Genomic DNA, 25,298 nt, shown 5'->3' on the forward strand with positions numbered 1-25,298 from the left:
CTACAGCAGGGTAGTTCTCCAGGAACAGGGTTGGAGACCCCTGATATAGGCTATAGCTTAGCTAGATAACACATTCAATACAAAAATACTGGAAGTGTGATGCTTTAGACACACACACACACACACACACACACACACACACACACACACAGGAACAAAAAACAGGATAAACCGATGGAGGATACACACACAGGCGCAGATAGCCAAACATGTTGCTCTGGGCTGAATTTGTTCTTTACAGACCCTCTCTCCCTCTTTTTTTCTCCCCCTCTTTTCTTTGACAGATGAATAGCCATGTCCAGTCAGCTGTACTCACGTCCAAACCAGCTCAGCACAAACTCCCCATGGCCAGGGCTCTGCTGCTGAGCTAAGAGCCTGTGTATGTGTGTGTGTGTGTGTGTGGTGAGTGAGAGAAAGAGAGCGACAGTAAGTGAATACATGTATGTGTGTGGCTGTGTGCACGCACCAGTGTACCCATGTCTGAGTATGTGAGTACGTGATGAAGTCATCCACATATGCTCTCTCAACCAACCGCAAACTGTGCCAACGTAGACACTAGTGCTAGCATGTGACAGTTCCTATGCTAATGTTATGCTATACAGTGTGCTTCGGTCAGTGTTCCAAATGAGTGTTTTGCCCAATCCCAAATCAACCTCTAGCCCCCTACTCCAGGGTTTCCCAAACTCGGTCCTCGGGACCCCACGGGGTGCACGTTTTGGTTTTTGCCCTAGCACTACACAGCTGATTCAAATAATCAACTAAATATCAACCTTTGATCATTTGAATCAGCTGTGTAGTGCAAGGGCAAAAACCAAAACGGTCACCCCTTGGGGTCCCGAGGACCGAGTTTGGGAAACTCTGCCCTACTCCCTCCTAGATCTGTAAGGATTGGATAGGCGTACACAATGAGGTGGACATTCCTGTGAGTTTATCAAAGGGCAAGGTGCAGTTGTTATGATATTGCTTACACCTATCTAATTGTTTCGTTTCATAGAGGGTAGGGGTCAATCTGGGATTGGGTGAATGCATCCCAGTGTTACAATGTTTTTATTTGACCTTTATTTAACTAGGCAAGTCTGTTTAGAACAATTTCTTTTTTTTTTCTTCTTTTTTTTATCCACCTTTATTTAACCAGTTGAGAACAAGTTCTCATTTACAACTGTGACCTGGCCAAGATAAAGCAAAGCAGTGCGACAATAAACAACACAGAGTTACACATGGAATAAACAAAAGTACAGTCAATAACACAATATAAAAATCTATATACAGTGTGTGCAAATGGAGAAAGGAGGTAAGGCAATAAATAGGCCATAGTAGCGAAGTAATTACAATTTAGCAAATTAACACTGGAGTGATAGATGTGCAGATGATGATGTGCAAGTAGAAAAGAGCAACAAAAAAAGTAAATAAAAACAATATGGGGATGAGGTAGGTAGTTGGATGGGCAATTTACAGATGGGCTGTGTACAGCTGCAGCGATCGGTAAGCTGCTCAGACAGCTGATGCTTAAAGTTAGTGAGGGAGATATAAGTCTACCCTGGACGATGCTGGCCCAATTGGGACTCCCAATCATGGCCAGATGTGATGCAGCCTGGATTCAAACCAGGGACTGCAGTGACGCCTCTTGCACTAAGATGCAGTGTCTTAGACCGCTGCGCCCCTCGGGAGCCCAAGGTTTCACCATGATTGTTTTGTAGGTGGAAGGTATAGAATAGCAGACAAAACAGGAGACAAGACAACTTAAAATACAACAGAGAGCGATAGTAAATGAAGCAACAAGAGAGAGGCTGGGGGATGCCTCCACTTTGATAACCAAGGGAGCCTCTTTGGTCCCAAAATGCCCCTATTTTGTCTACAGAAGCGACGAGGGTGACAGACGTCTGTTGCGGTTAGGTCACAGTGTAGAGGCCGTTTAAATGAGGCTTTGTTTAGCAGGCCAGACTGCAGCTCGAGCGTCCGCCACACTGACTAATCCACATACCAGAGGCCCACTGTGTGAAGACGTGTCAGAAACACTATGTTATAGATGTATACAAAACACAGACTCGCTGTGTGTAGACGTGAAAGAAACACAGACTCGCTGTGTGTAGACGTGTAAGAAACACAGACTCGCTGTGTGTAGACGTGTAAGAAACACAGACTCGCTGTGTGTAGACGTGTAAGAAACACAGACTCGCTGTGTGTAGACGTGTAAGAAACACAGACTCACTGTGTGTAGACGTGTAAGAAACACAGACTCACTGTGTAGACGTGTAAGAAACACAGACTCACTGTGTGTAGACGTGTAAGAAACACAGACTCGCTGTGTGTAGACGTGTAAGAAACACAGACTCGCTGTGTGTAGACGTGTAAGAAACAGACTCACTGTGTGTAGACGTGTAAGAAACACAGACTCACTGTGTGTAGACGTGTAAGAAACACAGACTCACTGTGTGTAGACGTGTAAGAAACACAGACTCACTGTGTGTAGACGTGTAAGAAACACAGACTCACTGTGTAGACGTGTAAGAAACACAGACTCGCTGTGTGTAGACGTGTAAGAAACACAGACTCACTGTGTAGACGTGTAAGAAACACAGACTCACTGTGTGTAGACGTGTAAGAAACACAGACTCGCTGTGTGTAGACGTGTAAGAAACACAGACTCGCTGTGTGTAGACGTGTAAGAAACACAGACTCGCTGTGTGTAGACGTGTAAGAAACACAGACTCGCTGTGTGTAGACGTGTAAGAAACACAGACTCGCTGTGTGTAGACGTGTAAGAAACACAGACTCGCTGTGTGTAGACGTGTAAGAAACACAGACTCGCTGTGTGTAGACGTGTAAGAAACACAGACTCCCTGTGTGTAGACGTGTAAGAAAACATTGTGTGGAAACATGTCAGAAACACATATATGAAACACTATGTCTAGGTAAAAAAAACACTGTTTATAGATGTGTCAGAACAGTGTGTAGATATGTTACACACATTGTCTAACATCCTGCTTAATGACATAACACTGTCATGGATAGATACAGTACATAAGAAATACTGAAGAAAATACTGTAGATGTGTCTCAAACACTGTGTATACGGACGGGTAAGAAACACTTTGTACATTGGTACGAAAAACAGTGCAGTTGTGTAAGAAACGCTGTGTATAGATGTGTTACAGAAATTCACTTTGTATGGATGTGTTCCACACAATGGGAGTGTTAGAAATACTGTTTATAGATGTCAATCAGCTAAACAGAAGTCTCGTCACCATTCCCATAACACCACTCTCCCAAATCCACAAAAAAGTTCTAGTAATATATCCCACAAAAAAGGTGAAAGTAATTGTTAAAATAAGAGTAAGACATAGGATGAAGTCTCATGTTTATGCGTTGTTTAAGCATTCAGTTATGGCATAAGAGGTGACAAATGTGCACTCGTGCAAACACACAGCATGTCTGGCCCTTAAGGCTTCCGGCAGCTGGTGTGGTTATGCTGCTGCTGCCGCTGTGTGTGTGTGTGTGTGTGTGTGTGTGCGCGCACATTTTGGAGGCAAAGAAAGCAAGCACACATCATACTCCCATCGCCCTCCTTGTTCAACTCTCCCTCCCTGTTACACAACAAATACACAGGGAATACCCTTGATAGCATGTGATGAGCTGCTCAATGATCTGCCCTTTAACATTCTAGGCCTGCTACACCGCTGCAATGTGCTGGAGGTAAACCAGGGAGGGATCTTGAGCACGGAAGGTGAAGGAATGAAGAAAACACATGCAAAATGCACATTTAAAAAAATATATATATTTAACTAGGCAAGCCAGTTAAGAACAATTTCTTATTTACAATGACAGCCTACCGAAAGGCCTCCTGTGGGGACAAGGGCTGGGATTAAAACGTTTAATATAGGACAAAACATCCATCACGACAAGAGAGACAACACTACAGAAAGAGAGACCTAAGACAACAACATAGCATGGTAGCGACAACAACATGGTAGCAACACAACACAAACATTTTATTTATTGTCCCCGGTAAGTTGCCTGAGAACACATTCTCATTTGCAGCAACGACCTGGGGAATAGTTACAGGGGAAAGGGATGAACGAGCCAATTCTAAACTGGGGATGATTAGGTGACTGCAATAGTATGAGGGACAGATTGGGAATTTAGCCACAACACCAGGGTTAACACCCCTACTCTTACAATAAGTGCCATGGGATCTTTTGTGTCCACAGAGAGTCAGGACACCTGTTTAACATCCCATCCAAATGACAGCATCCTACAGAGGGCAGTATCCCCAATCACTACCCTGGGGTATTGGGATATTTTTTTAGACCAGAGGAAAGGGTGCCTCCTACTGGCCCTCCAACACCACTTCCAGCAGCATCTGGTCTCCCATCCAGGACCAACCCTGCTTAGTGTCAAAAGCAAGCCAGCAGTGGAATGCAGGGTGGTATGCTGCTGGCAAGCAACAGCACAAAGGCAAGAAGATAGAGACAACAATACATCACGTGAAGCAGCCACAACTGTCAGTAAGAGTGTCCATGATTGAATCTTTGAATGACGAAATGGAGACAAAACTGTCCAGTTTGAGTGTTTTTTGCAGCTGTTTTCCTGTCACTTGCTGCAGCGAACTGAAAAGAGGAATGTGTGTGCTTTGGGGACCTTTAACAGAATGTGCCTGGCAGAACGGGTGTTGTATGTGGAGGATGAGGGCTGCAGTAGGTATCTCAGATAGGGGGGAGTGAGGCCTAGGAGGGTTTTATAAATAAGCATCAACCAGTGGGTATTGTGTCCGATATACAGAGATTACCAGTTTACAGAGGAGTACAGAGTGCAGTAAGGAGCATTGGTGGCAAATCTAGCCCTCGAGAGCACCCTTACCTGCCGATCTATAAATGATGTCTCCGTAATCTAGCATGGGTAGGATGGTTATCTGAATCAGGGTTAGTTTGGCAGCTGTGGTGAAAGAAGAGCGATTACGATAGAGGAAACCTGCAGCTTTGATGTGTTGAGAGAAGGACATTGTACTGTCTAGCCATACTCCCAAGTAATTGTGTGATCTCTCTCCCTTTAAATAAAGGACGTAAAGTGGCTGTCTTCCAAGCAATGGGAACATCCCCAGAGAGGAGAGGCAGGTTAAAAAATGTCAGAGATAGGCTTGGCGATGATTGGGGCTGCAATACATTTTTGGGGGTCAAGTTTAAGGAGCTCCTTTAGCACCACAGACTCAGTGACCGCCTGCAGGGAGAAACTTTGTAGCGGGGCAAGGGAAAAAGGGGCTAGTCGCATTAGAAAGCGTGGGATATGAGGACATACAGTGCATTCGGAAAGTATTCAGACTAGGGATGCACGATATATCAGTGAACATATAGGAATCGATGTCTAGTTTAACGCCGATGTTAAAAACAGATGTCAAAGCTGCCGTGCATACCCATATAACGTAGATACATGACGTAATGACGCCACGCAAAATGTTGCGCTACACGTTCAACACAGCATCACTAACCTAGCCCACAATGTCTGCTGTGTGGATCGAGCAATCATTTGAAAGAGAAAGAGCATTTCAGCAAGACAACTCAAAGGCGAAACCCATTAAAGCCAAGATTATGGAATTCATTGTCCTTGACAATCAACCGTTCTTTGTCGTGGGTTTTGTTGGCTTTCGCCGACTGGTTGAGCACCGGTACACACTACCAAGTGCGTTATTTTTCAGATGTTGCCCTAACGGAGTTACACAGTAACAGCGTCACTGCTATTAGCTTCACGACATGCATACTATGGAACGCCGTTTGGGTCTTTGCGTGTTAAAAAGATGCAGTAGCACTGTCAAAGCTGTACAAAAAAGTCTGCAAACAAGCAAACACCGGCCACGAACGATGTGATTACAATACCGCATTGGTAATAAAAAATAATTAGTTTGACCGCAAATTCTGGGGTAGCTAGCTTTAGCTTGGTACCTAGCTAGCACCAATACAGCCTGCCTGAAAACAATGACCAGTAGAAACTGCAGTCATTTTCATTATTCTTAACAATGATTTAGGAATCCTTGTGAGTAAGTATTAGCTAGGTTGCCACTTGTTGTTCGCCTATTGAAATTGAACTTCAGTTCATGAAAATAAATAGCTAGCCAGCTACTTAACCCTGTTGCCCAAAGCTAATGTTATAAGCAGCCAGATATCTTCATCTGGCTAGTGAGGCTCAACCGGACTGGGTTATGTGTTGTGAAGCTAGCTACAATAAGGATTAGGCACAATAGTGGAATTTGCAGATGGCCTTCAAAATAAAAGTATGGCATTGACTGATGCAAATGAATACACATAGTAGAATTATGCCATACCTTTATTTTGAAGGCTAATCGCAAAGTCCACTATTGTGGCTAATCCTTATTGTGGCTAGCTTCACATAGATGTGTCCGACCACCATTAGTCAAATAAGAACTGTCTTATAAATTAGGGTTATTTTAGATGATGACACCTAGCTATATAGTTAACTAGCTTAGCTAGCTTAATAACAGATTATGTCGTTTTGCTATGTTTTTGGGGAAGAACATTGTTTGCATCCATTTTTTTATGACCAGCACTGTAGGTGCGCGAGACAACTTGACCAGCATCATAGCATACGTATCGATGAATCGTTGTGACATATGAAATACGAGTGATAGTGTAATCAATGTGTAATAACTAAGTAAAAAATGTATGAACGCGTTAAATTATTATGTGACGTGCAGTCATATTCAAGTCCTGATTGGTCAACAAGCATATTTGACACGTCAAATAGTGTTATTTGACATGTATCTTTTTTGACATGCAAAGACCCAAATGGCGTTCCATAGAAATCCTGGTTGAGAATGAAACGACTGAACAACAAAACAGCACAGCAAGTAAGTGAAAGAAATAGGTTTTGATTATGTTTTACTGGTAATGTGGACATATGTAAATGCCAACAAAATAATGTTTGGGTCAGTGTGGTGTGTGTAAGCTTTATTGAACTAGGCAAGTCAGCTAAGAACAAATTCTTATTTACAATGACGGCCTACCCCGGCTAAACCCGGACAACGCTGGGCCAATTGTGCGGCGCCCTATGGGACTCCCAATCACGGCCGGATGTGACAGAGTCTAGATTCGAACCAGGGACTGTAGTGACGCCTCTTGCACTGAGATGCAGTGCCTTAGACCGCTGCGTCCATGTGTGTGTGTTAACTATTTAACTGTACTAGAATGCTTAAAAGGCCGCTAAAATTTAGAATATCGGTTATCGTTGTCAGTATCGGTTTTTTTTTGGCAAGGAACATTTTGGTCATGGTATCGGCCAAAAATGTCATATAGGTGCATCACTAATTCAGACCCCTTGACTTTTTCAACATTTTGTTACATTACAGCCTTATTCTAAAACTGATTACATTGTTCTTTCCCCTCATCAATCGACACACAATACCCCATAATGACAAAGCAAAAACAGGTTGTTAGACATTTTTGCAAATGTATATAAAAAAACTGAAATATCACATTTACATAAGAATTCAGACCTTTTACTCAGTACTTTGTTGAAGGACCTTGGCATCGATTACAGCCTCGAGTTTTCTTGGGTATGACACTACAAGCTCAGCACACATGTATTTGGTGAGTTTCTCTCATTCTTCTCTGCAGATCCTCAAAAGCTCTGTCAGGTTGGATGGGGAGCGTCACTGCACAGCTATTTTCAGGTCTCTCTCGAGATGTTCCATCGGGTTCAAGTCCGGGCTCTGGCTCGGCCACTCAAGGACGTTCAGAGACTTGTCCCGAAGCCACTCCTGCGTTGTCTTGGCTGTGTGCTTAGGGTCGTTGTCCTTTCCTGAGTGCTCTGGAGCAGGTTTTCATCAAGGAACTTTGCTCTGTTTATCTTTCCCTCAATCCTGACTAGCCTCCCAGTCCGTGCTGCTGAAAAACATCCCCACAGCATGATGCTGCCACCGCCATGCTTCACCGTAGGGATGGTGCCAAGTTTCCTCCAGACGTGACGCTTGGCATTCAGGCCAAAGAGTTCAATCTTGGTTTCATCAGACCAAAGAATCTTGTTTCTCATGGTCTGAGAGTCCTTCAGGTGCCTTTTGGCAAACTCCAAGCGGGCTGTCATGTGCCTTTTACTGAGGAGTGGCTTCCGTCTGGCCACTCTACCATAAAGCTGCAGAGATGGTTGTCCTTCTGGAAGGTTCTCCCATCTCCACAGAGGAACTCTAGAGCTCTGTCAGAGTGACCATCGGGTTCTTGGTCACCTCCCTGACCAAGGCCATTCTCTCCCGATTGCTCAGTTTGGCCGGGCGGTCATCTCTAGGAAGAGTCTTGGCTGCTCCAAACTTCTTCCATTTAAGAATGATGGAGGCCACTGTGTTCTTGGGAACCTTCAATGCTGCAGACATTTTCTGGTACCTTTCTCCAGATCTGTGCCTCGACACAATCCTGTCTCAGAGTTCTACAGACAATTCCTTGGTTTGGTTTTTGCTTTGACATGCACTGTCAACTGTGGGACCTTATATAGACAGGTGTGTGCCTTTCCAAATCATGTCCAATCAATTGAATTTACCACAGGTGGATTCCAATCAAGTTGTAGAAACATCTCAACATTCCATAGCAATGGAAACATCATGCACCTGAGCTCAATTTCAAGTCTCATAGCAAAGAGTCTGAATACTTATATAAATAAAGTATTTGTTTTTATTTTTAATACATTTGCAAAAATTTCTAAAAACCTGTTTTCGCTATGTTGTATTTTGGTATTTTATTAGGATGCCCATTAGTTGTTGCAAAAGCAGCAGCTACTCTTCCTGGGGTCCACATGAAACATGAAACATACAGAATGACATAATACAGAACATCAATAGACAAGAGCAGTTCAAGGACAGAACAACATACATTGTTTAAGGGGATACTGTGTGTAGATTGAATCCATTTTAGAACAAGGCTGTAACATTAAAAAAAAACTAAAGGGGTCTGAATACTTTCCAAACGCATTGTATAGCTCCCCTACGTGAGTTTAAGGCACGATTTTGAGCAATTCCAGAATGTTGTGTATATGAGGTGGCGCTTCTTCTATTTTCCTGGTGGGCCTGACAATGGAACACAGACCTCTCTCTCTATCTCTGCAGCCTGGATTGGTTGGTGTGGGGGACACAGGAGTATAATCTGGTGGCATTAACTTGCTCTCTAAAAAAAGCACTCTCGACAGGGATTAGATTATCATGGTAAAGTCAGCTCAGACTCTCTCTCTCTCCATCCAACCCTCTGTCTGTTTCTCTGTCAAACGCAGTGTATGAAATAATCTGGAACGATACAAGGGTTAAAGACCAAAATGAGAGCATCTAAAGAAATACAGCCAACATGTCCAATACACACAATCCATCTCATCCAAGTCCATCTAATTTCACAGACAGCACATCTTTCAGATTTAATTAGTGGTAGCCTGCCAGGCTAATGTTTTGTAGATCAAACAATGATAGTGTCATTACACAGAGATTACAATAAGTATCAATTTGCTGATTGTATACTTTTAGTAGCATAAGTGTCAATTTGCTGATTGATACAATTGTAGGTGACATTGGTGGAACTTGATGATGAAATGACGGTAAACATGGTGATAATCCTAGTATCGTATAGCCTGGCAATAAGCACAATATTTCCAGATGCATCTCCATCACAGAAAGAGTAGAGTAAGGAAAGCTTATATAATTATGAAATGAAAGGCATGCAGTCTAAAGCCGGTAAAACGTATCGCCTAAGGCTGTGTAGGCTACATCTAAGCTATCACTCTTACGTAACTTTATCCAGAAAGTAACTACCCACATAGACAACAGATTAACATCCAATTTTGGTTGGCATTGGATTGAGTTGTCAACAAATGTGAATTCAACTTGAAATAAACCAAACCATGAAATCCTATTGTTGATATCTAGGACAAGAGTCTTTCAAATAGGATAAAAGGCCATATCTGAAACATTTGTACAGACAAATTCCCCATTAAAAACAATTACATCACCACCCAGTCTATCACCACCTTTCACAACAAACAGTATTTAGTCAGTAGTTAAACTGTTTTTAACAAGTAATTAGGCCTATCATTAAATCCTTTGCAGTCTATCAATCACTAAATAAAACCGATAGTTTGTAGAAAAAATAAGGAAGGGAAGCACTGCTAGGGTACACAATGGTAGGCATTTTTGTAAATAGAAGGTGCTCTTTGGTCAGGAAGTACAACATACATCTGTGTACTCCCTGACGAAGGCCAAGCTGCCGAAACACGTCAGAGTTTTTCATCTTTGCTCCATTGAACATGCCATACAAATAAAGGCATTTGAATTATATGAAGAGTTCCTTGGTCTCACTTGCTTTTAAAAAATAGATTGTTTGTTGACAGTTTGAGCATCTAGACATCATCCGTGAGGAAGTGCTATCCAATATGTCCTCATTTCCTGTGTGCAATTAATGACAGCTGGCAGAATCTCAACACCGACGCATTGGGAGACTACAGTATAGGCTATAGGTAACCGGACACCCTGAGACCCATCTAATCATGTCTTCTTCTCCCTGTCTCAGAGGGCTGAACAGAAGGGATCTGGGTCTGCCTTGCCTCCTCATCTCCCATCTGGACAAATTAACAATATTTCCCCTACAGATGTGAGATCTTAATTTGAGCCAGTTTGCTACAGCAGGAAAATAATCCTGCAGCAACAGGAAAATGTAATTATTTTTTGTGGATTATAATTAATAGACATTTTTGTAGGGGTTGATACATTTTTCATAAGGGTAAATTAAGTTAGAAATTTCAAAGTGGAAATTACAAACTTCAGAAGACTTTTTAAACCTAAAATACACTATAACTTTAAAATATCCTGCATTGCAGGACAGTTCTTCTGCAACCTGGTCAAATTAAGATCCTACATCTGTATATTGAAATGCCAACGAAGCGGGGTTCCCCGCTGGCTCAGAGAATTTGGTTTCAGTTGGTCTATCCACTTACATTTTTTATGTTGGCTGTAATGGATGGTGATTGTGAAAATAGGAATCTAAGGGCATTGCGACGATTCCGCCAGCACTGTCTCGTATTTCGCAAAGAGTAATGGGGTAGATGAAAAGTGGTTTGGCTACAATGTGCTATCTAATCTATAGAGACCCGACCGATATATCGGTTTATTAGCCAATTATGGCCTTTTACAGCTATATAGGTATCGGCCGATAATAAATAAGATGTGGCCATTCTCATGATGTGTCATTACTGTCAAAAATTTAAAAACTCTAAATTTGAAGCATAGTTATTGGACAACTGCTCTTTTGGATGGCAATTTATGAGAATTCATTATGGAACAATATTTGATTTCACGTTGTAAAACAGTATATCGGCAGATATCGGTATCAGTAAGTTTTGTCCCCTCAAAAAAACACATCAATCGGGCTCTACTAATCTAACATTCAAAAATGTCACCTAGGTGACATCGTCTGCTGAACCCCATTTCATCAATGCATCAAAGCTGGGACCGAAAGACAGAAGATATTTTTCAATATCAAGGCTATCAGACTGTTAAACAGCCATCACTAACACAGACAGGCTGCTGCCTACATAAAGACTTGAAATCATTGGCCACTCTAACAAATGGATCACTAGTCACTTTATTAATGGCACTTTAATAATGAGGTTTACATATCTTGCAATTCTCATCCCATATGTATATATTGTATGTTATACCATCTATTGCATCTTGCCTATGCCGCTTGGTCATTGCTCATCCATATATTTATATGTATATATTCTTATTCCATCCCTTTATTCAGATTTGTGTGTATTAGGTAGTTGTGGAAATTGTTAGATTACTTATATATTGCTGCACTGTCGGAACTAGAAGCATAAGCATTTAGCTACACTTGCAATAACATCTGCTAACCATGTGTATGTGACCAATACAATTTGATTTGATTTCTCCCTCAAAACCATCAGAATTAATCTAAGATAAACATTTGTAAGTCGCTCTGGATAAGAGCGTCTGCTAAATGACTTAAATGTAAATGTAATAAAAAAAATGCAATAATGTTGATGTTTTTTTGTGAGGAAGTCACACCATTTTACATCTAGCTAAGGATTATTTTGCTTCAATGATTTGACTATGGGTACTAAAGCTAGCATACATTTTTACAACAGCTTGCTATCTGAGCCAGTCAGTGAAATGATGCTGCTGACCAACCCACTACTAACTTAGTGCTGATCTACAGACTGATTTCTGATAACAGTCCCTCTTAAATTTGGGGCTGCAAGTCTACAACTTTAGGGTAATTTAAAAAGGCTAAGAAATGTTTATGCAGAGCTAGCTAGCTAGCCAGCTATGTCAGTAAGCTAGCTACAATAGTTAGCTAAGCAGCTGGTCACCGACATCCTGGCACAGAATGTTTGCAGGAGATAGCCACCGCCTTGTTTTTATTTTCTCACAATGGCAAACTATTAAATCACTGTCACAAAGTTTGTAATAATTTAGCTAGTAATTCTGCCTATTTCATGGAGAGTCATGCGAGAGGGCAGTGATATGTAATGAGTGTGCTGAGAGTCGGGAAGCAATTTCAGGGAGTGAGTGTTTTAATAAATAAAAGAAACAATGAACACGAAACACAAACACCACACCGACATGAGACCAGAGTCAATAACACCTGAGGAAAGAACCAAGGGGAGTGACAGATATAGGGAAGATAATCAAGGAGTTAATGGAGTCCAGGTGAGTGTCATGAGGAGCAGGACGATGGTGACAGGTGTGCGAGATAATCAGCAGCCTGATGACCTAGTGGCCAGAGAGGGAGTATACGTGACAGTACCCCCTCACCGAACGCGCGGCTCCAGCCGCAGGACGCCGTCAAAGGGGATGAACCCGGGGATCAGGAGTGGACTGGTCACCCCTGCTGATGCATCAGAACCTGCTGAGGAATGGGAACTTGTCGAGTCAGCTGGGGCGCGGGAACCTGACAGATCAGTTGAGGCAGGGGAGCCTGGCGATCCGTTTGAGGTATGAGAACCTGACGAGCCGGTGGAAGCAGGGGAGCCTGGCGATCCAGCTAAGGCATGAAAGCCCTTCGAGCCGGCTGAGGCAGGGGAGCCTGGCGATCCGGCTGAGGCATGAGAACCTGACGAGCAGGCTGACACAGGGAAGCATGGCGATCTGGTTGAGGTATGAGAGCCTGTAGCAGTTCGGACCCGACATCATTATTCTGACACAAAAAATGTAATTAAATAAACACTCCCTGATGCTTCCTTTAGGTGAGGTGTTATTCTGTAATGTCGGGAAGCAAGTTCAGGGAGTAGGTGTTTTAATAAATAAAAGAAACAATGAACACAAACAATGCACCAACATGAATAACACCTGAGGAAAGAACCAAGGGGAGTGACAGATAAAGGGAAGATAATCAAGGAGGTGATGGAGTCCAGGTGAGTGTCATGAGGAGCAGGTGCGCAAGATGATGGTGACAGGTGTGCGGGATGATCAGCAGCCTGATGACCTGGAGGCCGGAAAGGGAGTATACGTGACGTGATATCACAAATTAGTAACTATGTTTTCATTTTTGAATGGCTGACGCTCTGGAATACAAACATTTTAGGATGAGTTTGAGTGATCATGGAAAAATCGATACAGTTACATATCGGGATATCATTTTGATATTTCATCTTGTATTGTTTTGACAAAACCAATGACTGAAGACTCCAGTATTTTCTCCATTATAGCTTGTTCTCCATCTTCATTTTAAATAGGGAGCCAATTTGTTTTCAGCGCTTTTATTTCCATGACAGATCAAAACTAATTTTCTCATGGCTCGCTCATCCCTCTGCAGCAGACATATGGTGAGCAATATGTTTGGAACATCGAATAGCAATAAAATCCCAGTATCGAATCGCAAATTAATATAGAATCGCGAGCATCGCATATTGTACTGGCACATAAGTATTGTGATAATATCGTATCGTAAGGTCCCTGACAATTCCGAGAACTAATGAGTTCCACGTCCTACAAGACGGGTCGTTTGAAGTACTAGCATCGCGTAGGAGTGACGCCACCTTTTGGAAGACAATGAAGGGGTCACTACTACAGCAAGAGTGGGAGGAGGAGAGCGGAGAACCATGGGAGTATGAGTTTTCCCAGCAGATCAATCATTAAAGAAAAACTCCACCCAAAAACTTTTGGTATTTATTTAATTTGTCAATTCTTGATATACTCCCAAAATGTCTCCCAATTTAGTTTACTTAAATTAATAGGCCTAATTTGAGGAATAAACACATGGAAAAACACATTGGCACCTACATTACCAGTCAAAAGTTTGGACACACATTGTAGAATAATAGGTAAGACATCAAAACTATGAAATAACACATATGGAATCATGTAGTAACCAAAAAAAGTGTCAAACAAATCAAAATATATTTTATATTTGAGATTCTTCAAAGTAGCCACGCTTTGCCTTGATGACAGCTTTGCACACTCTTGGCATTCTCTCAACCAGCTTCACCTGGAATGCTTTTCCAACAGTCTTGAAGGAGTTCCCACATATGCTGAGCACTTGTTGGTTGCTTTTCCTTCACTCTTTGGTTCAACTCATCCCAAACCATCTCAATTGGGTTGATGTCGGGGGATTGTGGAGGCCAGGTCATCTGATGCAGCATTCCATCACTCTCCTTCTTGGTCAAATAGCCCTTACACAGCCTAGCGGTGTGTTGGGTCATTGTCCTGCTGAAAAACAAATGATAGTCCCACTAAGCCCAAACCAGATGGGATGGCGTATCACTGCAGAATGCTGTGCTAGCCAATTATGGTTCAGTGTGCCTTGAATTCTAAATAAATCACTGACAGGGTCACCAAAGCACCCCCACACCATCACACCTCCTGCATGCTTCACAGTGGGAACCACACATGCAGAGATCATTGGTTCACCTACTCTGCATCTCACAAAGACACAGTTGGAACCAAAAATCTCAAATTTGGACTCATCAGACCAAAGGTCAATTTCCACCAAAGGTCCATTGCTAGTGTTTCTTTTTGGTGTCCTTTAGTAGTGGTTTCTTTGCAGCAATTCGACCACGAAGGCCTGATTCACGCAGTCTCCTCTGAACAGTTGATGTTGAGATGTGTCTGTTATTTGAAGGCTGGTAACTCTAATAAACTTATCCTCTGCATCAGAGGTAACTTTGGGTCTTCCTTTCCTGTGGCGGTCCTCATGAGAGCCAGTTTCATCATAGCGCTTGATGGTTTTTGCGACTGCACTAGAAGAAACTTTCAAAGTTCTTGAAATGTTCTGCATTGACTGACCTTCATGTCTTAAAGTAATAGACTGTCATTTCTCTTTGCTTATTTCAGCTGTTCTTGACATAATATGGACTTGGTCTAACCAAATATAGCTATCTTCTGTATACCGTCCCTACCTTGTCACAACACATCTGAGTGTCTCAAACGCATTTAGAAGGAAAGAAATTCCACAAATTAACAAGGTACACCTATTAATTGAAATGCATTCCAGGTGACTACCTCATGAAGCTGGTTGAGAGAATTCCAAGAGTGTGCAAAGCTGTCAAGGCAATGGGTGGCTACTTTGAGAATCCAAAATATAAAATATATTTTGATTTGTTTAACACTTTTTTGGTTTATACATGATTCCATATGTGTTATTTCATAGTTTTCATGTCTTCACTATTATTCTACAATGTAGAAAATAGTACAAATAAAGAAAAACCCTGGAATGAGCAGTTGTGTCCAAACTTTTGACTGGTACTGTATATCCATTCACTAATCAGGCAACATGTTTCCCATCTGTATAGAGTGGGAGACTTTAGTGAAAATGTTTTATTAAAGATGCCTAATATTGGCCCTTAAGTGCTGTTATGTACTGTATACACATTTTGTTCAAACCCATTTGTTATTTGCTTAGCCTGATTGATTGCTCTTCATTTGAAGCATGGTTATGCTCAAACTATCCCCAAATTAGAAAGCCAACAACAGGGACAGTAGGCATACTGTATGCTGGCAAGACAGTCACATGAACAGCCTCTATGGTTAGATAGTAGATCCTCCTGTGTCGCTCTGTTTAATACCAACATCCAAAGAGAAGATGCACATTCAGCAAAATGTCTCTCTCATGCACACACACTGACCGGATACAAACAAATACACACACACCATGCCAGAACAGAGTCCTTTGCCCACATTGCTCTCAGCTGTGGCATTGCCAACTGACCAGAGCCAAGCTCTTCACCAGACACCAGCATGTGTGTTCTAAACACAGCTACCGCAATTGAGCACTCTCCACACACACACACACATCAAAACCACTCTTATTTCCTCTACAGCCTTTACACACATTATCACACAAAGAACTTTAAGCAAAAGCACACTCACATTGAGTGTGAAGCATTTCAACAATATTATGCTCAACTGTCATTCTTGACTATGAATAGTGTTTTTCAGTTAGTCGTCCACAGTTGCACAGCAGCTGTGAAAACAGTGTATTTGCATACTACTGAGGATGCCACTACAGTACCCTGCATCTGACACGTGAGGAATGTCATTCAATAAAACTATCCCTACAGTAAAGTGCAGTACATTTCTACATCTTTTTCAAAAGTAGTAAAAAGGTATATTGTAGATTGGATTCTACTTCTATTTAGCATAGTAACAATGCCTTAGATGGTGGTTAACCATTCCTATCAGGCTATAGATTATATGAGGTATTTAGCAATGGCTGTCCTGTACCATAGCAGGTTGTCCTGTACCATAGCAGGTTGTCCTGTACCATAGCAGGTTGTCCTGTACCATAGCAAGTTGTCCTGTACCATAGCAGGTTGTCCTGTAGCATAGCAGGTTGTCCTGTACCATAGCAGGTTGTCCTGTACCATAGCAGGTTGTCCTGTACCATAGCAGGTTGTCCTGTAGCATAGCAGGTTGTCCTGTAGCATAGCAGGTTGTCCTGTAGCATAGCAGGTTGTCCTGTACCATAGCAGGTTGTCCTGTACCATAGCAAGTTGTCCTGTAGCATAGCAGGTTGTCCTGTAGCATAGCAGGTTGTCCTGTACCATAGCAGGTTGTCCTGTACCATAGCAGGTTGTCCTGTACCATAGCAAGTTGTCCTATACCATAGCAGGTTGTCCTGTACCATAGCAGGTTGTCCGGTAGCATAGCAGGTTGTCCTGTACCATAGCAGGTTGTCCTGTACCATAGCAGGTTGTCCTGTAGCATAGCAGGTTGTCCTGTAGCATAGCAGGTTGTCCTGTACCATAGCAAGTTGTCCTGTAGCATAGCAGGTTGTCCTGTAGCATAGCAGGTTGTCCTGTACCATAGCAGGTTGTCCTGTACCATAGCAGGTTGTCCTGTACCATAGCAAGTTGTCCTGTACCATAGCAGGTTGTCCTGTACCATAGCAGGTTGTCCGGTAGCATAGCAGGTTGTCCTGTACCATAGCAGGTTGTCCTGTACCATAGCAGGTTGTCCTGTACCATAGCAGGTTGTCCTGTAGCATAGCAGGTTGTCCTGTAGCATAGCAGGTTGTCCTGTACCCTAGCAAGTTGTCCTGTACCATAGAAGGTTGTCCTGTACCATAGCAGGTTGTCTGGTAGCATAGCAGGTTGTCCTGTACCATAGCAGGTTGTCCTGTACCATAGCAGGTTGTCTGGTAGCATAGCAGGTTGTCCTGTACCATAGCAGGTTGTCCTGTACCATAGCAGGTTGTCCTGTACCATAGCAGGTTGTCCTGTACCATAGCAGGTTGTCCTGTAGCATAGCAGGTTGTCCTGTAGCATAGCAGGTTGTCCTGTACCATAGCAGGTTGTGTCTTGTAGCATAGCAAGTTGTCCTGTACCATAGCAGGTTGTCCTGTAGCATAGCAGGTTGTCCTGTAGCATAGCAGGTTGTCCTGTAGCATAGCAGGTTGTCCTGTAGCATAGCAGGTTGTCCTGTAGCATAGCAGGTTATCCTGTAGCATAGCAAGTTGTCTTGTAGCATAGCAAGTTGTCTTGTAGCATAGCAAGTTGTCCTGTAGCATAGCAAGTTGTCCTGTAGCATAGCAAGTTGTCCTGTAGCATAGCAAGTTGTCCTGTAGCATAGCAGGTTGTCCTTTAGCATAGCAAGTTGTCCTATAGCATAGCAAGTTGTCCTGTGCATAGCAGTTTGTCCTGTAGCATAGCAGGTTGTCCTGTAGCATACATTGACCGCAGCACTAAGCGTCATGAATACCCCCATCATGGGAATAACACATGATTTCAAGATCCTACCTTCCTACATGATTTCAAGAGCCTACCTTACTACATTATAAAAAAAAAACTTTTTCAAGATAAACCATATAACTGAAAAATCTCAACAAACAACCTCTGTCCGCCATGTCTCACCCCCCCCCCCCCCCCCATGTCTCTCCCACTTAATCTGTATGATTAAATCATTTTTCCTTGGCCCTAATTTTGTCGGGGATGACGATACACTGCCTGCCGGATAGTTGCTGAGCATACTCCCCATTGATGGCCATGCTGAGAAGATTACCCTAATAGCAGCGGATTACCTCCCCACATGTTGGCCACACGGGGGGATGGTGTGTGTGTGTGTGTGTGTGTGTGTGTGTGTGTGTGTGTGTGTGTGTGTGTGTGTGTGTGTGTGTATGTGTAGGGAGCGGTGGTAGTAGAATATCTCTCGCTAGCTATATATCTGCCTGCATGTCTACCTACAATATTGGTCTAAATCTGTCTGTCTAAAATATCTGTCTGTCTTTGTCTGTCAATTCAAATAAAATGTTATTGATCGCATACACATATTTGCAGATGTTATCACAGGTGCAGCGAAATACTAACAGTGAAGTAATACCTAACAATACAAACAAATCAAAAAAGAATAAGAAAGTAATTAAGAAATATCATAAGGAGCAATGTCAGAGTCCAGAATATAAATATATAACCTCAGCAAAAAAAGAAACGTCCCTTTTTCAGGACCCTGTCTTTCAAAGATAATTCGTAAAAATCCAAATAACTTCACAGATCTTCATTGTAAAGGGTTTAAACACTGTTTCCCATGCTTATTCAATGAACCATGAACAATTAATGAACATGCACCTGTGGAACAATCATGCACCTGAAGACACTAACAGCTTACAGACGGTAGGCAATTAAGGTCACAGTTATGAAAACTTAGGACACTAAAGAGGCCTTTCTACTGACTCTGAAAAGGACCAAAAAAAAGATGCCCAGGGTCCTTGCTCATCTGCGTGAACGTGCCTTAGGCATGCTGCAAGGAGGCATGAGGACTGCAGATGTGGCCAGGGCAATATTTACAATGTCCGTACTGTGAGACGCCTGAGACAGCGCTACAGGGAGACAGGACGGACAGCTGATCATCCTCGCAGGGGCAGACCACGTGTAACAACACCTGCACATGATCGGTACATCCGAATATCACACCTGCGGGACAGGTACAGGATGGCAACAACAACTGCCCGAGTTACACCCAGGAATGCACAATCCCTCCATCAGTGCTCAGACTATCCACAATAGGCTGAGATAGGCTGGACTGAGGGCTTGTAGGCCTGTTGTAAGGCAGGTCCTCACCAGACATCACCGGCAACAATGTCGCCTATGGGCACAAACCGTCGCTGGACCAGACAGGACTGGCAAAAAGTGCTCTCTCTGACGATTTGCGGTTTTGTCTCACCAGGGGTGATGGTCGGATTCACGTTTATCGTCAAAGGAATGAGCGTTACACCGAGGCCTGTACTCTGGAGTGGGATCGATTTGGAGGTGGAGGGTCTGTCATTGTCTTGGGGTGGTGTGTCACAGCATCATCGGACTGAGCTTGTTGTCATTGCAGGCAATCTCAACGCTGTGCGTTACAGGGAAGACATCCTCCTCCCTATGTGGTACCCTTCCTGCAGGCTCATCCTGACATGACCATCCAGCATGACAATGCTACCAGCCATACTACTCATTCTGTGCGTGATTTCCTGCAAGACAGGAATGTCAGTGTTCTGCCATGAACAGCGAAGAGCCCGGATCTCAATCCCATTGAGCACGTCTGGGACCTGTTGGATCGGAAGGTGAGGGCTAGGGCCATTCCCCCTAGAAATGTCCGGGAACTTGCAGGTGCCTTGGTGGAAGAGTGGGGTAACATCTCACAGCAAGAACTGGCAAATCTGGTGCAGACCATGAGGAGGAGATGCACTGCAGTACTTAATGCAGCTGGTGGCCACACCAGATACTGACTTTTACTTTTGATTTTGACCCCCCCTTTGTTCAGGGACACATTATTCCATTTCTGTTAGTCACATATCTGTGGAACTTGTTCAGTTTGTCTCAGTTGTTGAATCTTATTTTCATACAAATATTTACACATGTTAAGTTTGCTGAAAATAAACACAGTTGACAGTGAGAGGACGTTTCTTTTTTTGCTGAGTTTATGTATATGATGGTGTATATAGACATTATGGACAGTATATGAATAGAAATAGTGTGTACAGCAGTAGTTATTAAGGATGAGCCTTGACTAGAATACAGTATATACATAAGAAGTGGGTAAAACAGTATGTAAACATTATTAAAGTGACCAGTGTTCAATGAGGTGCATGGTAGACTACCGGGTGGCAGCCAGCTTGTAACAGTGACTAAGTTCAGGGCAGGGTACTGGGCGGAGGCTGGCTTGTGGTGACTATTTAACAGTCTGATGGCCGGGAGATAGTCTGTCTGTCTGTCTTTTCAACCATCCAGATTCATCTACAGATATCTCTCCATCTATATACACATCATTACTATTACAGACCTCTAAACATCAGATCCCATTCTGCCAAGCTTGATTTCGACTGCGTCAGGCCTACACTGTTATGCTTTCTTTCAAAGTGTAGGCCTATCCAGGAGGCAAGTCATCCAAACCATTTTTATTTGACAAGACTTAGATTTGATAGTGGGGTTTTTGTGTCCCTGGCCTACCATTCCACAGCATGCTGTGTGGATACACATCTGCAATACAGAAATACAACTCAGGATGGAGATGGTCTAACTGTCTATTGCCCAACTGTCCATATCTTCTCTATAGGTCTCCAACATACTGTGGTGAGAAGGTTGAACAGCAGCAACGGCTGAAGAATGAAAAAGGCATACAAATATTATTGCCACTGCTAGTGTGGGTTTTTAGGCAGTCCAGATGGAGTAGACTAAGAAGCCATTGAGCGAGTGGAGAGAAAAGGAATTCTAGTAATCTGCTGCTGATCCTGTACAATAGACGCCTTGTCTCTTTTGTTAGGGCCACTCACAAACACAAGTTTGCACTGACAATGATAGCACCAATAGTCTGCCTTCGGAATGGAAAAAGAAAGAAAGATAAGTGTGAAAAGGATAAGATAGGTTTACAGGAAGAAACCAATGGGAAGCAATTGTGTGCCAGCAGAGTGAGCCTGTTTTCGTTATCTGAGAAGGCAAGTAAAAAATGAAATTCTATGTCTCTAATCAAGTCAAGTGTAGCCTAGAATAGACATTATAGAACTAGATATTATTGCGCCTTCTAAAATGCCTGTTGAACATTACATTCGCACTGTGAATTAATTAACCATTGAAGGACTGTTTATCCCCTCTCCTCTTCACCACAATGCACTGTCCTCCTCAAACGTTTTGGTGGCACCATGAAAAGCAATCATTAAAACAATGGCAAATATTTGCATATGAACTGTCGTTTATGTTATACAGATGTATATTTATACAGTAGTAAAAGAGGCTTAAAAAAAAGTCCCTTACCTCAAGACCTAAACGAATTTGTTGTGTCCTCCAGTAGCCTAACAACACACTTCAATAAAAAAATGTTTTTTTTAAAACACGATGACAGTAGCATGCATCCGTACAAAGTTGTCAAATTATTTTATCGGGAACAGTCCTCCAATTACACGTTAATAGCTTACTGCTTGCTCCCCGATGAATTCCTGGCGTGATTTCTTACTGCTCTCAATGTGCCCAGGGTGCAAAGTTTCCGTCGGGTCGTTTAATCATGGTCTCGATGTCCCGTTTCGACTCTCCACCCTTGAAATAGAATCGGCTTAGTACTCGACAGACTACAAGCAATAGGCTTCCAGACCAAAAATGCATCAAAACAAAAAAAGTAGGCGCTAAAGCTCCGCCCTGTGTTTCCAGCAGAGCGCAGTTTCTGTAGGTAGCCTAGATACAGAAACATGTCGTGAAAACAATATGCTATATTTGATCCAATTTCTTAATTTGAATTGGCTGTTGAAATAATCCCTGCACACTGCCTGTACACGGACATCCACCGCCAATAAATACAAAAATAACGCTTGGTTGCTAGGTTGCCTATAAGCGTTCTCTTACCTACCTGTACTTTGTTAAAACCCCAAGGGCAGAGTAAATTAGATGCTGTGCATCGATGGCATGCATCAAAGTGAAGATGTCTAAGTGACGCCACCTCCACTGTGGCGGATAGTTACGTTATCTCTGTTTTGAATGTGTAATAAAGTAGGCTAGCTACCCACTCACGTAACATAGTAACAACTCACAGCAAGCCTATACAGTGCATTCGGGAAGTATTCAGACCCCTTGACTTTTTCCACATTTTGTTACGTTAGCCTTATTGTAAAATTGATTAAATAGTTTCCCCCCTCATTAATCTACACACAATGCCCCATAATGACAAAACGAAAACAGGCTTTTAGTTTTTATTGCGAAGTTATACAAAAAAACCTTTACTCAGTACTTTGTTGATACACCTTTAGCAGCTTTAGTCTTCTTGGGTATGACGCTACAACCCTGGCAAACCTGTATTTAGGGAGTTTCTCTCATTCTTCTCTGCAGATCCTCTCAAGGTCTGTCAGGTTGGATGGGGAGCGTTGATGCACAGCTATTTTTAAGTCTCTCCAGAGATGTTCGATCGGGTTAAAATCCGGGCTCTGGCTCGGCCACTCAAGGACATTCAGAGACTTGTCCCAAAGCCACTCCTGCGTTGTCTTGGCTGTGTGCTTAGGGTTGTTGTCCTGTTCGAAGGTGAACCTTCGCCCCCAGTCTGAGGTCCTGAGCGTTCTGGAGCAGGTTTTCATTAAGGATTTCTCTGTACTTTGCTCCGTTCAACATTGCCTCGATACTGACTAGTCTCCCAGTCCCTGCCGCTGAAAAACATCCCCACAGCATGATGCTGCCACCACCATGCTTCACCGTAGGGATGGTGTCAGGTTTCCTCCAGACGTGACGCTTGGCATTCAGGCCAAAGAGTTCAATCTTGGTTTCATCAGACCAGAGAATCTTGTTTATCATGGTCTGAGAGTCTTTAGATGCCTTTTGGCAAACTCCAAGCGGGCTGTCATGTGCCTTTTACTGAGGGGTGGCTTCTGTCTGGCCACTCTACCATAAAGGCCTGATTGTTGGAGTGCTGCAGAGATGGTTGTCCTTCTGGAAGGTTCTCCCATCTCCACAGAGGAACTCTAGAGCTCCGTCGGGTTCTTGGTCACCTCCTTGACCAAAGCCCTTCTCCCCCGATTGCTCAGTTTGGCTGGGCTGACAGCTCTAGGAAGAGCCTTGGTGGTTACAAACTTCTTCCATTTAAGAATGATGGAGGCCACTGTGTTCTTGGGTACCTTGAATGCTGCAGAAATATTTTGGTACCCTTCCCAGATCGGTGCCTTGACATAATCCTGTCTCGCAGCTCTACAGACAATTCCTTCCACCTCATGGCTTGGTTTTTGCTCTGACATGCACTGTCAATTGTGGGACCTTATATAGACAGGTTTGTGCCTTTCCAAATCATGTCCAATCAATTGAATTTACCACAGGTGGACTTCAATCAAGTTGTAGAAGGAACTCAAGGATGATCAATGGAAACAGGATGCACCTGAGCTCAATTTCGAGCCTCATAGCAAAGGTTCTTATGTAAATAAAGTATTTCTGTTTTTATTTTTAATACATTTGCAAAAATTTCAAAACATCTGTTTTCGCTTTGTCTTTATGGGGTATTGTGTGTAGATTGCGGAGGATTTAAAAAAAATCAATTTTAGAATAAGGCTGTAAAGTAACAACATTTTGAAAAAGTCAAGTGATTTGAATACTTTCTGAAGGCACTGTACAGTATTTAGGGGTGGCTTTTACAGAATCTCCCTGGCAAGGACATTGTCGGACTAATTTCCAGCGTGTGTGTCGTTGTTTATGTTTGTCTAGCGCTGGTAGTCTAGTTCTCCCCCTCACGTGAGAGATATCGTTCACCTCCAGCTCATGGCTTCAGCCAATCAGACTATCCCCATGCACTCATAGCGTGGGTGGACATAGGTGCATGTGATGCATGATTACAAAGTAAGTTGTCCCTGTTGTTACCAGTGTAGAAGGAGCTAGAGGAGCAGTATTCTATGCATTTCTCATTCGTGTTATTATGTTACTACTGATATTGTCTACAATGATTATTCACTGTTTACTACTTCCTATATATTTAAACAGTCCTTGCGCTTGTGTTTTGCTTTGCAATAGTTTACTATTTGTATAATATACAGTCCTTGCCATTATTCTTACTGTGCTTTTGTCATGCTAGTTATTAATCCGGTGTTACTATGTAATACATGGTTATTAGGTCATCATTAGATACAGTCCTTGTTGTTCTATCCCATACACTCTTAGAAAAAAAGGTACTATCTAGAACCAAAAGGGGTTCTTTGGCTGTCCCCATAGGAGAACCCTTTAAACAACCACTTTTGGTTCCAGGTAGAACCCTTTTGGTTCAAGGTAGAACCCTTTTTGGTTCCATATAGAACCCTATCCACAGAGAGTTCTACCTGGAACCTAAAAGGGTTGTAACTGGAACCAAAAATGGTTGTTCTATGGGAACAGCCGCAGAACCCTTTTGGAACCCTTTTTTCTGAGTGTATCCCATATTATCGTACTCTATCAGTGGTTGTCGCCGTTTAAGATGAGGGAGGATGATAATTTTTTTAATGAGCATGGCCTTATTTCAATTACAGCATATTGGATGACTGTCATTTGTATTCCATTCATCCAGCTCAATGTAACATCGATAGGTTTAGGCTACTACATGATACTAAAATGTCCCCTGTACCAATCATGAGGTTGCTACAACCCAGCCTGTGAATGTAAGTTCGCGAGAAATTTGAGTATGACAAAGTGACAGACATTGACACATTCAATACCGCCTTGCACAATCTTGCCTGCATCTAGCTGATCTAGGGTGTAATCATTAGTCCAGTTGCAAGCAAGAGTTTCAATTTGACAAATTCATGTATATTTATCCCCCGTTTCGTTTGCTTCCGTTTAAGAAACATTTTTCAACAGAATCAGCATAATTAATACACCCCTGATCACATGCAAACACAGTTCACT

At 42.6% G+C, this 25,298-nt stretch overlaps 1 protein-coding gene across 4 annotated transcripts in view; it reads right to left on the reverse strand.

Moving 5' to 3' along the window:
* LOC115175813 (zinc finger protein 516) overlaps positions 1 to 22,406 on the reverse strand; it is a 36,957-nt gene extending 14,551 nt beyond the window's left edge. Inside the window, exons 1-2 of one of the 4 annotated variants that reach the window (XM_029735342.1) lie at positions 22,303 to 22,406; positions 21,717 to 21,995 (exon numbers count right to left, since the gene is read on the reverse strand). The gene's annotated coding sequence lies outside the window, so the exon portion shown is untranslated. Of the gene's footprint in view, positions 1 to 21,716; positions 22,096 to 22,302 lie in introns of those variants that run through there. The other 3 variants (XM_029735344.1, XM_029735345.1, XM_029735341.1) reach the window with 3 other exon arrangements.
* Between the last annotated feature and the right edge of the window lie 2,892 nt (positions 22,407 to 25,298).

The sequence above is a fragment of the Salmo trutta genome, chromosome 36 (assembly GCF_901001165.1).
Source record: "Salmo trutta chromosome 36, fSalTru1.1, whole genome shotgun sequence".
In the NCBI taxonomy this organism is placed as follows: Eukaryota; Metazoa; Chordata; class Actinopteri; order Salmoniformes; family Salmonidae; genus Salmo; species Salmo trutta.